Source organism: Notechis scutatus, chromosome 1 (genome assembly GCF_049901735.1).
Source record: "Notechis scutatus isolate UNSWTSFEM ecotype Mainland chromosome 1, rNotScu1.2, whole genome shotgun sequence".
NCBI classification, from domain to species: domain Eukaryota; kingdom Metazoa; phylum Chordata; class Lepidosauria; order Squamata; family Elapidae; genus Notechis; species Notechis scutatus.
Window position 1 is genome coordinate 186,768,674 of NC_142009.1, and position 14,866 is coordinate 186,783,539.

General features: G+C 40.8%; 1 long non-coding RNA gene across 3 annotated transcripts; it reads left to right on the forward strand.

Annotated features, from left to right (window-relative positions):
* Positions 1 to 1,073: 1,073 nt before the first annotated feature.
* On the forward strand, positions 1,074 to 12,452 carry LOC148133134 (uncharacterized). Of its 3 annotated transcripts, none has more exons than XR_015746498.1 (5): positions 1,074 to 1,168; positions 5,491 to 5,629; positions 10,542 to 10,618; positions 11,532 to 11,645; positions 12,109 to 12,452. It is a non-coding gene; the product is annotated as an uncharacterized LOC148133134 (long non-coding RNA). The 3 variants fall into 3 exon arrangements; XR_015746497.1 differs by adding an exon at positions 4,142 to 4,218 and having other exon boundaries at positions 1,081 to 1,168; positions 11,532 to 12,452; XR_015746496.1 differs by having other exon boundaries at positions 11,532 to 12,452.
* Positions 12,453 to 14,866: the final 2,414 nt, after the last annotated feature.

The following is a 14,866-nucleotide window of genomic DNA, read 5'->3' on the forward strand; positions in this document are numbered from 1 at the left end:
CATATGTTAAGAGAAACTCTAATCTGATATTTCCTACTTATTTGCAACTGGCATGGGATTTGTGGTAACAACCACTTGTTGGTCCAGTGCAGTTGAAAAGTAAATTACTTACTCATGACTAGCAGTGGCTTCTATGGTATCAAGGTAAACCTTGGCAATATGGCAGGAGTATTATAATGCAAACCTTGCACCCTTTGGTATGTATCATGTACATTTAGAAGAATTAGGGCTTGCATTGCAATGTTCCATCTGCCAGTTTACAGGTGATTCTCAAGGTATGAATAGCAATAGAAATAGCAGACTTATATACCACTCCATAGTGCTTTATAGCACTTTCTAAATGGTTTAGAGTCAGCATATTGCCCCCAACAATCTGGGTCCTAATTTTCCGACCTTGGAAGGATGGAAGCCTGAGTCAACCTTGAGCTGGTCAGGGCTGAACTGCTGGCCGTGGGCAGAGTTAGCCTGCAATACTGCATTTTAACCCACTGTGCCACCACAGCTCCTGAATGGCCGTTTAACGACTGTTCGAAGTTATAAATGCCTCCCTAATGTGTACTTATGATAAGAATTCAAAATTGTGACAAGAGGTCTCTGCAGCTGTGTGATCTGGATTCAATCACTCCTGGAGCAGAAGCCATTTTTAGTCCTGTGACTGTCGTTCATCACCATCATTATAACAGGCAATTTCTGATGCCTATATATTTGCTGCATTTTTTTGCTCCTGGTCACAAGGCCAATCAAGACCCAGGGACTTTGCAGCAGGCCTCATATTTTCCCCCTCCTCATTGCTGCTGGGTGGAGAAGTAAATCACTCACTGCTGCCTTGTTGCTTCTTTTGTTGCTCTTCCCTTCAAGACTGGAGTATTGTTTTGACTTTGTAAATACTTTAAAATTTTCTTTTTCATTATAGTACTGTACTTTACAAACTGCTATGGGGGAGGCATGCAGTTTGATAAGAAAAATCAATAATAGCGGCCTAGTTAATAATTTAGGAATTTCTGGGAATGACCCTGCAAAGAAAAGGGGATAGTATCTCAATAGCTAAACAGAATGATCCCTTTTTTAATTTAAAAGCCAACAAGAATTTCAGGTTGTGGGACCACTGTACTCTTATTTCCAACACTGTTCCTGAATTGATAAGGTTGACAGATAGACCGGAATGAAGGTAAGAAACAAAGCAAATATACCTCGTGTCTGTTGTTTTCTCTCCGTGTGAATTACTCAGGGTTTGCCTACGAACAAAGAGAGAAAAGAAAAAGAACTAGAACATATCAAGGAAGTCCTCAGTTGGCTATCCCAGCTGGGCTTTCATCAAATCCAGGAAAAGATCCAGCAGAATCATCTCCATATCAGCTAAAGAAGAGAACAAATGGAGCAACATTTCATTCCATATATTGCAGGAATATCTGAAAAACTCAGAACTTTCTCTCTCTCTCCCCCCCACACCCCTTCCTCCCCCTCTCCCTCTCCCTCCCTCCCTCCATCTCCCTCCCTCTATCTCCAAATACATATATTTAGAACAGACATAAAACTCAGTTATTAAACAAATTAAACTTTGCCATTTGATTGATCAATCTTTCCATTATGTCAGTAAAGAGCTAACCCGATTGAATCACTTTTCTTGAGCGGTTATGTATTGAGGATATAGAGGCACAGGGACAATTGCCCTTGTAAGCCACTGGGAGGTACTGTTTAGTAGAAATCCAAAAATGGGGGCTCTGGAAACAGGATTCTCAAATATTGCTAAAGTACAGGTAACTTCAGGACACTTTTCCGACAGGGTTGCAAATGCAGCAGATTGATTTATGCAAGGCTGCCTGATTCTGGCTGTAAATATCTGGATGATCTCTAAATAGCGGCACAAATACAGAACATCTTAAAATGTTAACTACCATCATACCTTTTGGTAATTTTTGAGACTTGACCTATACCTTTTTTTTTACATTTTATTGTTACCTTTTTTTTACATTGTACTAAAAAAAAAGGGGGGGGGAGAAAAGGAATCTAGCAATGGGAAACATGAAATGCAATATATACTATGTATTATTATCTGTAACAATTGTAACACTTGTAACACAAGCAACTGCATTCCTGGAACCAAAGCTTATCCCAGAGAAAGGAAACGTATGGGAATATTTAGCAAGGGAAATATTCAACACCACTAACTTTTGCTTAGCAGGAGTGAAATCAGTCAAGGACATCTTAACCACATGCCTAATGGGAGTGGCAACTAGACCACATAACATCATTAACTACACCACATTTAGAAACCTTCCTGACTCCTACGAAAGCATTTTTAGCTGGGGCCACTCTACAAAAACCAAAGACCACACCATGTACACCCTACACATTGCTGCAGTAACCACCTCTGAGAGATGCTTTAACGTCACTGGGTGCAGCACACCTAGGGTCACAGAATGCACCAGTCTTAGCAACACAGAACTAAAATGCAACTACACAGAGACCATATCATTTTCATATAATTACCTGAAGCTCCCACCAGGGTGGTTTTTTCCTTTGTGGCTTAAAAGCCTACTCATACCTTCCTGCAAATGCCACCAACGGCCCTTGCACCTTGGGAAGGTTAATCATGCTTATGCCATCCTTACAGAGACGGCACAGGAGAGCCTTCCAAACCCTAGACTCAGACTGTGACTCCAAAGTCTCCCTTCTCACCAAAGCAGAATATGTCTCATTGGCAATATCCCTAGTGGGGGTACCTGGATTGGCAGTGTGAAATTCTAGAAATTTGAATAGCCTAGCAGGTACCCCAGCAAAAGGCTTGAATTCGACCTCCCATGCCCTGGATGCCCTTAACAGAGAACTGAGGGAGGTCAGAGAAGCCACCCTGGAGAATGGGGCAGCAATAGACTTCCTCCTCTTGAAGCATAATTATGGCTGCGAAACATTCCATGGGATGTGTTGCTTCAACCTAGACGAAACCTCAGGACTCATAGAGAGGGACATCCACCACCTGAAAGAGCTAGCTCAAAACATTGGTCATGAGCAATCATTCCTAGACTTTTCATGGCTCTTCTCGTGGATACCAGATTTCCATTGGCTCAAAATCCTTACAACAACCATAGTCACTATTTGCGTCTTTGGAGCCCTCATGTGTTGCTTCTGTCGATGCATACCACCCTGCCTTAGCTGCCTAAAGGCCTGTATCCCTCTCAGAAGAGAAAATAGAAGGGGAGACAGGCGGCCATGATGATGATCCAGATTGATCACGAATACCAAGTATACCCAGACACTCAATCAGAGACCGCCCTCTAAAAAATAAATAAAAATGAAGGATTGTGGAAAGGGAACTTCACGAAGACAGTAGGGTCACAAAAACAGGAAAAGCCCAAGGGGAACATCAGGTCAGCCATAAAACAAACTTACATAGGAAAAGGAATCAAATAAAAAAGGTATTAAAGAATCCCTATAGACAAAAGCCTAAGTAATTAAGAAAACTAGATAAATAAGAAAAGGAAACAAAAAGATAATTTAGAAAGCCCTTACAAACACAGGACATACCAAATAAGCAAAACAAACAGACAACAGACACAAAATATAAATTACAAAAGGGACGGACAGGAGATTGCCACAGAACAAATATGAAAAACTATCTTAAAGCTAAAAGAGATTAGAGAAAACCAATAATACAATCTAGCCACCCACGCGGAGTTTGCCTTCCGCACCCATGCGAGTTTGCCCTCCGGCGGGAATAAAGACAAACTCAAACAGGATTTGAAACATTAAGCACAAATACAAACATTCACACAAAATCAACTTACAAAGGGAGAAAAGGGTATAAAAAACCAGGGACTTACCATAACAAGCTAGCTAGCCCAGGAATGCAGACTTCTCGCTGTCCCCTGCCTTCCTGAAAAATAAAAAGATCCAGCTTTCAAGCAGTTGTCCTTATCCTTGCGCCGGAGCTCTCCCAGCGGGAAAATCGAATCCTCGAAAGAAAGCATTTTGATACCTTTCAACACAAACTTCAAGCAAAAACATTTGTTTTATGGCCTTAGTTCATAAATGGATTTTTTTTCACTATGCAAATGAGGTAGGCTATTTTGTTTGTCATATTCAACTGGTTCCTACTTTGACTGGAGTTTCATAAGTCTTTTTTTCTTATCTTGAAAAACAGCTGCAGTGGGTTTGGCTGAACGCAGCCGCCATCTAAGCTGCTTATTCCCGAGCTACAGCTTAGTTTGTACCCAAGAGGTAAGAGAGATGAGGACCAAGAAGATGAAAATTTAGGGGAAAAAGATGCGGAAACAGTAAAAACAGCCTTTTAGCTGGTACTCTAATCAGCCATAATGTGAAGTAAACTGGTTTATGTTTGGAAATTAACATTAGATAAGTTTGCCTCAGTAAAGGAATATATTTTGCTTTCTGTAATCTATGAAATCGATTAAAAATTCAATTCAAAAATTCAATCGATTAAAAATTCATACACACACACACACACACACACATTAAACTAAGGTAAAGGTTCCCCTCGCACATATGTGCTAGTCATTTCCGGCTCTAGGGGGTGGTGCTCATCTCTGTTACAAGGCCAAAGAGCCAGCACTGTCTGAAGATGTCTCCATGGTCATGGGGCTGGCATGACTAAATGCTGAAGGCACACGGAACGCTGTTACCTTCCCACCAAAGTGGTCCCTATTTTTCTACTTGCATTTTTACATGCTTTCAAACTGCTAGGTTGGCAGAAGCTGGGACAAGTAATGGGAACTCACTCCATTATGCAACGCTAGGGATTCGAACTGCTGAACTGCCGACCTTTCTGATCGACAAGCTCAGCATCTTAGCCATGAGGTATGATTCAATGGAGCTGAGTGTAGCTCCCAGCAGACATTTTCTTTTTGCACCCAGAGAGAGAGATATGAGTTATGAGGTGAGAGCTCCACCTCAAGGCCACCATGCCACTCATGTACATGTTATATATTTCTATACACATTTATTCACACATTTATTCATAGAAGTGTGTATATGTATAGATATGTATGTGTGTGTTGGTGTATGTATATGCATACACACCTATATACAATTATATACAATTATACACACACACACACACAAACACACAAAAAACAGATCAGAAGCATGGGCATCCATTCCTAACTTTGATGATGGCAAAATGGCAATATACGTGCTGTGACATCACAATGCAAGCTTTGCCCTTTTGTGTTTGTGCAGGTAGAGTACATAGTGCAGAGTTTGCACAGTGATATTTCCTCACTCCCCACTGTGGGCAAAGATGCCTATGGCAGTATTGATAGGGAGAATACTTTTAACACCAGAAACTGAAATTACTTAAACAATATTACAAGTGTCAAAATGTGGATTCGGCATCTTGGTTCCTCCTGGATTTCCCCTTGAAAATTTTTTTTGCTGTAGAACTGGAATATCTAATTTTGCTTTAGTAAAATGCGGAAATTCATTTCTTCTGTTTTCAATGTTAACTTTTTCATGCTTGTTTCTCCTAAGCAGGAAAAAATGAAGAAATGTTACATTTCTTGTGGTTCAACAACTTGAAAAACAAGTATTACATGTATTTTAAACTAGCTCACTCTGTGGATGTCCTTGAACTATGATGTTTATTGCCACTGACCATGGGCTCTGCTGCCAGGTGGGAACTACAATTAATTAATTAATTGATTGATTGATTAATTAATTAATTAATTAATTATTTGATTTGATTTGTCAATCGCTTACAAAAGAATAGGTATAAGTATATACATAGTTATGAATACATGAAATGGGTACATACAAGAAAAATAAAAGAAACAATAGGACAGGGATGGTAGGCATGTTGGTGCGCTTATGCACGCCCCCTACAGACCTCTTAGGAAAGGGGTGAGGTCAATAGTAGACAGTCTTAGGTTAAGGATTTTGGGGTTTGGAGAAGAAACCAGAGTCAGGTAGAGTATTCCAGACATTGACCACTCTGTTGCTGAAGTCATATTTCCTACACTCAAGTTCGATTAACCTTGAGTTTATATCTATTGTGTGCTCTTGTGTTGTTATGGCTGAAGCTGAAGTATTCATTGACAGGTAAGTCATTGCAATGTGTGATTTTATATACCATACTTAGATCAGACCCAAGACGGCATAAGAATTGCAAGTCTGGTGGCATAAGGTCTAGAATTGCAAGTCTGGTGGCATAAGGTATTTGACAACGAGTAGAGGAGTGGAGGACTCTTCTTGTGAAATATTTCTGGACTTTCTCAACTGTGCTAATATCAGATACGTAATGTGGGTCCCAGACTGATGAGCTGTATTCGAGTATTGGTCTAGCAAATGTTTTGCATGCTCTAGTTAGTAGTGTGATATTACCAGAGAAAAAGCTACGTAGGATTAGATTAACAACTCTTAATGCCTTTTTGGCTATGTAGTTACAATAGGCTCTAGCACTTAGATCATTAGAGATGAGTATTCCAAGGTCCTTTACAGAGCTTCAACAAAGTCTTGACTATTCAGCTTGTATTTTATTTTCTGATTTTTTTTTGCCAATATGTAAGACAGAGCATTTATTTGTTGAGATTTGAAGTGGCCATTTGTTTGACCATTCTGATACATAGTCAAGGTCTTTTTGAAGGGTAGCAGTATTGTCTGTGGTATTGAACAGCTTTACATCATCAGCAAAGAGAACGCAGTTGCTCTTAATATGATCACAGAGGTCATTTATGTAGAGTATGAAGAGAGTTGGTCCTAGAACAGTGCCTTGGGGGACACCACTATTGACAGGTACAGAATTTGATAGGACACTCCCATTTGACCATTTGTTGTCTGTTTGACAGGAATGCTTCTATCCAGTTATGCAGGTGTCCAGAGATACCATAAGATTTTAGTTTTAGGAGTAGTTTGTTGTGTACCACTGAATCAAAGGCTTTACAGAAGTCTATGTAGATTGCGTCTATTGTTTTTCCCTGATCGAGTTGTGTAGTCCATATGTTTTTGCAGTATAAGAGCTGCAGATTACAGGATAGTTTTTTTCTGAAACCAAATTGTATATTGGAGAGTAGGTTGTTTGTCTCTAAGTGGAGGATAATGGATTGGTTAATAATTGATTCCATGACTTTACAGGTGATGCAGCATAAAGAGATTGGTCTGTAATTTTCAACTAGGCTGGGGTCTCCCTTTTTGAAGATGGGGATGACCGTGGCTTGTGACCATAGGTTAGGCAAGGAGCTGGTCCTGAAAGATTATGCTTAGAGGTCCGGCTATGGCAGTGGATAGCTTTTTTAAGAAATAGGCACATATTCCGTCCTGTCCAATAGATAGAGACGATTTAAGATTGCATAATGCTTTTTCAACATTGTCTTCTGTAAAATCGATATGTATTAGATCATTGTAGTTTTCTGTGGTTCGGCTAGGAAATACTGGGCACGATCCATTGCTGTTTACAAATACTGAGCCAAAGAATGTACTAAAGATGTTGGCTTTAATGGTGTCGTCGTTGCAGTCTTTACCATTAGGTCCTTTCAGGGGCGGGATGGACCTTGAGTCTTTTAGTTTGTTGTTTACAAAATTGTAAAAAGCACGGGTAGAATTGGTGCATAGAAGGTTTTCCTCTTGTTTAATGTGATAATTGGTGCATTCAGTCTTTATCTGGTGGCATAAATTTTTGTATCGGCTTTTGAAATTGGCAATGTGACCAGATTTGTTTTTCCGCCAGAGTGATCTCTTTTTGGATTGAAGTTTCCTTATTGTTATGGGTAATCTGTTTTTTTTTGTTTTGTTTTGAGAGTTGTTGTTGGTACATATAGTTTGATGACTCTTTTGACTTCAAGTAAAAATATGTTGTAATGGTCTTCAACAGTATTGCATCCAGTGAATAGAGATTGCCAGTCAAGGGATGAGAGATCATTGTCTATAAGATCATAGTTGCCTTTTTTGAAGTTATAATTGGGGATTACATCATTGTGATGATTTTTGTGTGGGCATATGTTGAGATAAAAGTCAATCATATTGTGGTCACTGTTGGAAAAGGGTTCTTTAGTTTGTATTCTGTAAATTAAATTCAAACTATTGCAGAAGATGAGATCGAGGCAGTTGTTTAGTCTAGTATTGTTGGTTACTAGTTGTTCTAGTCCCATTTTTGTAACAGCATTGTAGAAGGTTGCGTGTATGGATTCAGTTGTACATTCGTTTAGGGTCCAGTCAATATGCGGTAGATTGAAGTCACCAAGATAGATAAAAGCATGTGGGCAGGATGTTGCCCATGTTAGTAGTAAATTTAACTTGTTTACATGTTCGATGTCATAATCAGGTGCTCTGTAACATAGTAAGAATCGAAATGTGATATTTAAGGATAGTTCACAGATGATGGTCTCAGGAAGAGCAAGCTCCTGGGTAACTTGGATGTTTTTTAGATGTAAGGACATTTTATAGAAGATAGCAACACCACCTCCTCTATGAATTTCATGATCTGATCGGTAAACATGATAGTCTCTTACTGTGGTAATGGAGTCAGGGAGAGATGCGTTGAGCCATGTTTCACAGACAAATATGATGTCGAATTTAGCCATATTTAGTAAGAGGAGAAATTCAGGTATTTTATTCACAAGGCTTCTTGCATTGAGTAGCTTGCATTTAAGGCCGGCTGTAGTTGGAATTGAAGAAGTTAGGGGCGTGCGTGCCTAGTCTTGGGTGATGGTGGATTGGTTGAAGTAGGGCTGTGGTTGAAGGTTAAAGCTGAGTTGCGGGTTGTGTGACTTACTTTTGATACAGTCAGCATGGTAGTCAATGTACAGCTCCTTTTCTCCATTGTCTAGATGGTTTTTGAGTTCTGTGTGGAGTAAACAATAGCAGGCACGTTGCTGTATGGTTAGGTCAGGGCGAGAACGGAGGTTCTTATGGTTGGTGTTGCTTTTGGCAAGTGAATTTACAGTATAAATGAATTTACGTTTGCTTGATTCATTTTTGCAAATGACCCTGCAGAAGCGTGGGGCCACAGAGCCGTCTCTCTTTTTGAGCTCTCAGCCAATGTGGGAAATGTCAAGTATTTCATCAGGGGAGATGGTTGATGCTTGATAATCACTGATGATGTTTCGGATAGTTGATGTCATCATTGTCATTGATGTCCTCTAGACCAAATAAGATGGCGTTTGGACGTTTCCGTTCGCGCTCAACAGCTTCTCTGATGAGGATTGGGATATCATTATTTGTCTGATTTATGTTTTTTTGTGGATTGGGTTGTGGTTGTTGGGTTGAGATGTGGTTTGTAGCTATTGGATGTTCAGGTTTTTGCATTGTGTCTTTTTTTTCAAGGTTGGATAATCTTTCTTTTAAAGTGTCCAGGGATGCTACTATGGTGTCAAGGGATGTTATTCGTGTTTCTATGGTATCAACTCTTTCAAACAGATCCAGTTTGGGTCTGCATGATTTGCAGAGATATGGAAATTCATTGGATGATTCTAGGTATTGAATCATTTGCTCAGGTAATCCCAAGCAGTCATGATGAGCGTATTTGTTACATAGAGCAGGGGTCCCCAACCACCGGTCCGCGGACCGGTCCCGTCCGTGGAACAAGTCCTACCGGGCGCTGGCTTGCTGGGCGCCGCCATCTTGTTTTGATGAAAAAGTGCTTCCGGTGAACTTTTCCGGGTAGAAAGCTCACCGGAAGCACTTTTCATCAAAAGATGGCGGCGCCTCTGTGAGCTCTTCCGGGTAGAAAGCCATTTCTACCGGAAAAGCTCACGAAGCGCTGGGCACTGCCATCTTTTTTTGATGAAAAAGTGCTTCTGGTGAGCTCACCGGAAGGACTTTTTCATCAAAAAAAGATGGCGGCGCCCAGCTGATGTCGGTACCGGGCCGCGCCATAAAAAAGGTTGGGGATACCAGGCCGCGGCGTAAAAAAGGTTGGGGATCACTGACATAGAGAACATTTGATGGAATTTTCATTACAATCAAGCTTTGGCTGGAGGGTTAATGAATTTGAGCATCAGGGAACACACTACTCTGAAAATGATTTCCAAAGTGGATTCAAGATAGAGCAATGGTCTCCAACCTTGGCAACTTTAAGACTTTAACTTTAAGACAGAATTCTGGGAGTTGAAGTCCACAAGTCTTAAAGTTGCCAAGGTTGGAAACCCTTGAGATAGAGGATGCTTCACACAGCAGTCTGCTGATGAAGTGGGGTATAATTATAATTGCTTCCCCTAGCAATACAGGTAGTCCTTGACTTATGACCACAAAATTTTTAGCCCAAAATTTATGTTGTTAAATGAGTTTTCCCCCATTTTACAACCTTTCTTGCCACAGTTATTAAGTGAATTACGGTTACTAACCGTGAATCTGGCTTCCTTATTGACTTTGCTTGCCAGAAATTACAGAAAAGGTGCTGTGACCGTCATTAAATATGAATCAGTTGCCAAGTATCTGAATTTTGATCAGGTGACCAGGAAGATACAACCATAAGTGTGAAAAGTAAGTCACTTTTTTCAGGACTGTTATAACTTTGAATGGTCACTAAATGAACTGTTGTAAATCAAGAACTACCTGTACTTATTCTTTTTTATATGTGTATATTGTTCCAGTTCCCAGGCATTGGTGGTCCAAAGCAAAAACAGAAAAAGAAATAGTGTAACACAAAGAACATACAATAGTCATTAAGGTAAGAAATCATATTATATTATTATTATCATATTATATAAGGTAAAAATCATATTATATGCTAAGGCCCGAAGAAGTTTTCCAGGTCTTTTTAAACAAAAGAGTCAAGCCCAGAATATTACAAGAAAACATTGTCATCAGAGGTGGTATTCAGCAGGTTCTGACCAGTTCTGGAGAACCGGCAGCGGAAATTTTGAGTACTTCAGAGAACTGGTGGTAACCTTCCCCTGGAGTGGGGTGGGAATGGGGATTTTACAGTATCCTTCCCCTGCCATACCCACCAACCCATGCCACGCCCACCAAGCCACACCCACAGAACAGCTAGTAAACATTTTTGAATCCCGCCACTGACTGTCATGTCCCATTCCTAGGGGCCAGGAACCCCAATAGAGCCTTTCTGATGATCAGACTGGATGAAGATAATGTTGTGTAAGGTAATCCCTATATATCCCAACACCACACTGAAAGTTATTAAGCACAAGTGGATCAAAAGCTACTCTCTTCGGGGAAGGATGAACGTCTCTCAAAAGAATACTAACCATCTGAATCTAGCCATCCATGCCCCATTCTGGCACCCAGCAAGACAATGATGAAGCCTACCTGTGGCAGAGCTCATACTAAAGACCTGACTATATACAATGGGCCCTGACCCTGAGGGTCTTTAGAAAGGCAGTTAAGACATTTCAAAGGTCTTTGAAGGGGAAAAACCCTACTGGTTATTTTAATCAATTGTGTTAGTTCAGCATTTTGCACATTTGGGTTACTTTAATGAGATATAGCTTTCTCCCCCCGCCCCCCTGCCACCTCTGTTGTTTACTTTCTTGTATGTCACCCAGGGTCATCTTATTTGAATTGGGGGGGGCATATGAATGCTTTGGCATAAAAATGTACTAAACCCTTTTCTGCTTCCTCAGATTCCACAAGCTCAAAAGCCTCCAGATCATAATGCAAGATGTTTGCCTGCTTACCTCACTTGGACATGCCACAGCAAAAGAAATACAAGCTATTTTACCTACAAGAAACCATGGGTATTTTGCCTCACCAGTCTAAGCCACTCAGAAAAGGGCCTCCAGTAGGAGAGCATAGACATGGGAGAGTGTTAAAGCTTTGCTATTGTTATTGCCAAAGTAGGCTCAGACCTGACTTGTATCAGGGGTCCACTTTTGGTTTTATATGATGGCTGTCTAGGTATCTTTTCAGTTGCTTCATCTTCTTGCAAAGTGAAGCTGCATGTGATGGGCAGATGGAGAAAGGCCACCAGGTAACCTTGTCCAACGCTATAGTTGCCTCCATATTTTTCTTCTTGTGCCATATCCGTCAGTGGATGTTGGCGATCCTATTTTTATCAACAGTCACACGAAAAAGTGCTGTTGAGTTTTGTCCAAACCAGTCTCTTAGATATTGAAGGCATGATGATCTTCTTCTGCCTGGATCTTGTTTGCCGTTAATCTTTCCTTGGAGGATTAAGTGAAGTATTCTGTATTTTTCTAGGTGTCGCGTCACATGTCCAAGTGCCTCCACATACTAGAGAGTAACTAAGAATGGACAGAACTAACCTACAAATTATCAGGAAAATCCCCAAAGCCTCTGCCATATGGGGCAGGCTATTCTAATAGGTTGTTCATCTTTGTTGAAATTCAGAGCAGCTGTTTCTCTATTCTTCTATTATCTCCAATGTCTCCATATCGGTACTTATCATTGTCTATTATACTTCTTTCTGCAATGGAATCACAGCCTGTCACAACCAGTTCCTTGTCATTTTGATTCCTTGAGGTTGAATCCCAATTTTTTTTTTGTCTTCTGTTCAATCATGTCCAATTCTTGGACACTGCCTGGGCAAGTCACTGAAAGTGGTGACAGAAGCTGTGATTCCTTTGTGAAAAGAAGTAGAGTTTTCAGAAGTGGTTTGCCATTGTCTCCTTCCTAGGGCTGAGAGATAACAACAGGCCCAAGATCACCCAGTTGACTTTTATGCCTTCAGTGGGAGTCATAGTCATCATATGTATGTATGTATGTATGTATGTATGTATGTATGTATGTATGTATGTATATGTATATGTATATGTATATGTATATGTATATGTATATGTGTGTGTGTGTGTGTGTGTGTGTGTATGTGTATGTATGTATGTATGTATGTGTATATGGCATTCGGCTTTGTTCGGGTATTTTCCCACGTCATTGTAGTTGTTCTTTTAAAGTTGTAGCAACGTTTCAGCAGAATCTCATCTGCCATCATCAGGCTTCTGTATATATATATATTTGTTTTCTGAGGTTTCGCGGGTATTTGTATGTGGATCTTTGGTTATTCAGGTTTTCTCCCACATAAAATTGGAAGTATCTGGGTGACGTTTCGATGAAGTCTCATTCATCATCTTCAGGCTTGTGTCTTCTCTGAATAATCAGAGAAGCCATAGAGATAGAAAAACGCCCACACAGCATGAATAAACGAGATGATACCTCCCGCCTACCAGCCGTTTGGAAACCCGCCCTCATTAACAAACGAGTACCGAACATGAAGAATGACACCAGACCCAGACCCAGGAGGACCACACAAGATGCTACCACCACACTTCCACATAGAAAGCAGACTCACACTCACACAGAAGATGAGACATGACCACGGACCAGAAGCCATACCGCAGCTGCATCACTACCCGCTTCAAACCCCTCCAACCCATACATGAAGCGAACGGACGGCCACCATGAAGATGTGGCACGACCATGAACGCGAAGCCAAACAACAGGATCACCGCTCACCAGCTCAAATCCCCCGGCAACTAAGACTAACCTGAGCACAACCAAGCCCCCACCTGAACAGAACACACCCCCAGCCAATCAGAACACAGCCAACCCCCCAACCAATCAGAACACAGCCAAACCCAATCAGAACACAGCCAAGCCCCCACCCAATCAAGTGACACCCCCACTAGCAGTTAAAAGGAAGAAGCAGCTGCAAGCTCACATTACTCCGAGAAGCATAAAGCCAAAGACACAAGCCTGAAGATGATGAATGAGACTTCATCGAAACGTCGCCTAGATAAATCCAATTTTACGTGGGAGAAAACCCGAATAACCAAAGATCAATATAGATCTTTGGTTATTCGGGTTTTCTCCTGCGTACAATTGGAAGCATCTTGGCGACGTTTCAACGAAATCTCATTCGTCATCTTCAGGCTTGTGTCTTTGGCTTTGTGCTTCTCGGAGTAAAGAAAACAGAAATTTTAAATTTAAAACAGAAATGCAGTAAAAAAGCTGGAACACACTTCCTCACTAGTCCAACACATGAAAGCAACAGGTCATAGCATTGACTTCAATGGCACCAATACCCTAGCCACTATAGAAAACCCCAGCCACAGAATTATCAGAGAAGCCATAGAGATTGAAAAAAGACCTGAAAGCATGAATAGAAGAGATGATTCCACCAGACTGTCAATTATTTGGAAGCCTGCACTCAGAAACAAAAAAAACTCCACACCACAAGCCAGGCAAACACCTGGGCACAAACAGATCCCCCCTGATGTCTCCAGCTCAAACACACCCCAATCAGGCACCCAGATGAAACCTAGCTTCCTAATAAATGATAGCCGTCCATTTACTTGGAGCCAAGCCACACTAAACGCCTCCAATACAGGAAACACAATGTTGCCAGCCAATCAAGACAAAAAAAGTCACAAAACAGACAGAAGATATTAGAAACACCAATAAGCAGAACACAGCAAACTCCACGACCAATAAACACAGACCAAGACTCCCAAGTAATCAGGATGAAGAAAAAACCATTCTGGCACAGCAGTAGGCTAGCCCCAAATTTAAAACAGAAACGGCTGTGAAAGTCTGACTCACAGACGAACACAATACAGAAGCCTGAGGATGGCAGATGAGATTCTGCCGAAACATTGCTACAACTTTAAATGCACAACTATAATGACATGGGAAAATACCCGAACAAAGCTGAATACCATACATGTAAGTACTATCTGAATAGATAATTGAAGAATTACTGTAAGGATCCTATGGACCCAACTGTTAACTACACACTTCAGGAGAATCATTATTAAAGATAATGTCCTGGAGAAAAGGTGTAGGGTGTAAGCCAGGGTCCTGAATTCTGCTTCCTGGAAGTCTCACTTTCCACCTAGTAGTAGGGAATTTGTCTAGGGCCTTTCCTGTTTGCCCAATCTTCCACTGAATCCAGGATTTGTTTTTCAATATTCAACTGCATAACCTGAGGACAAACAACTCTATA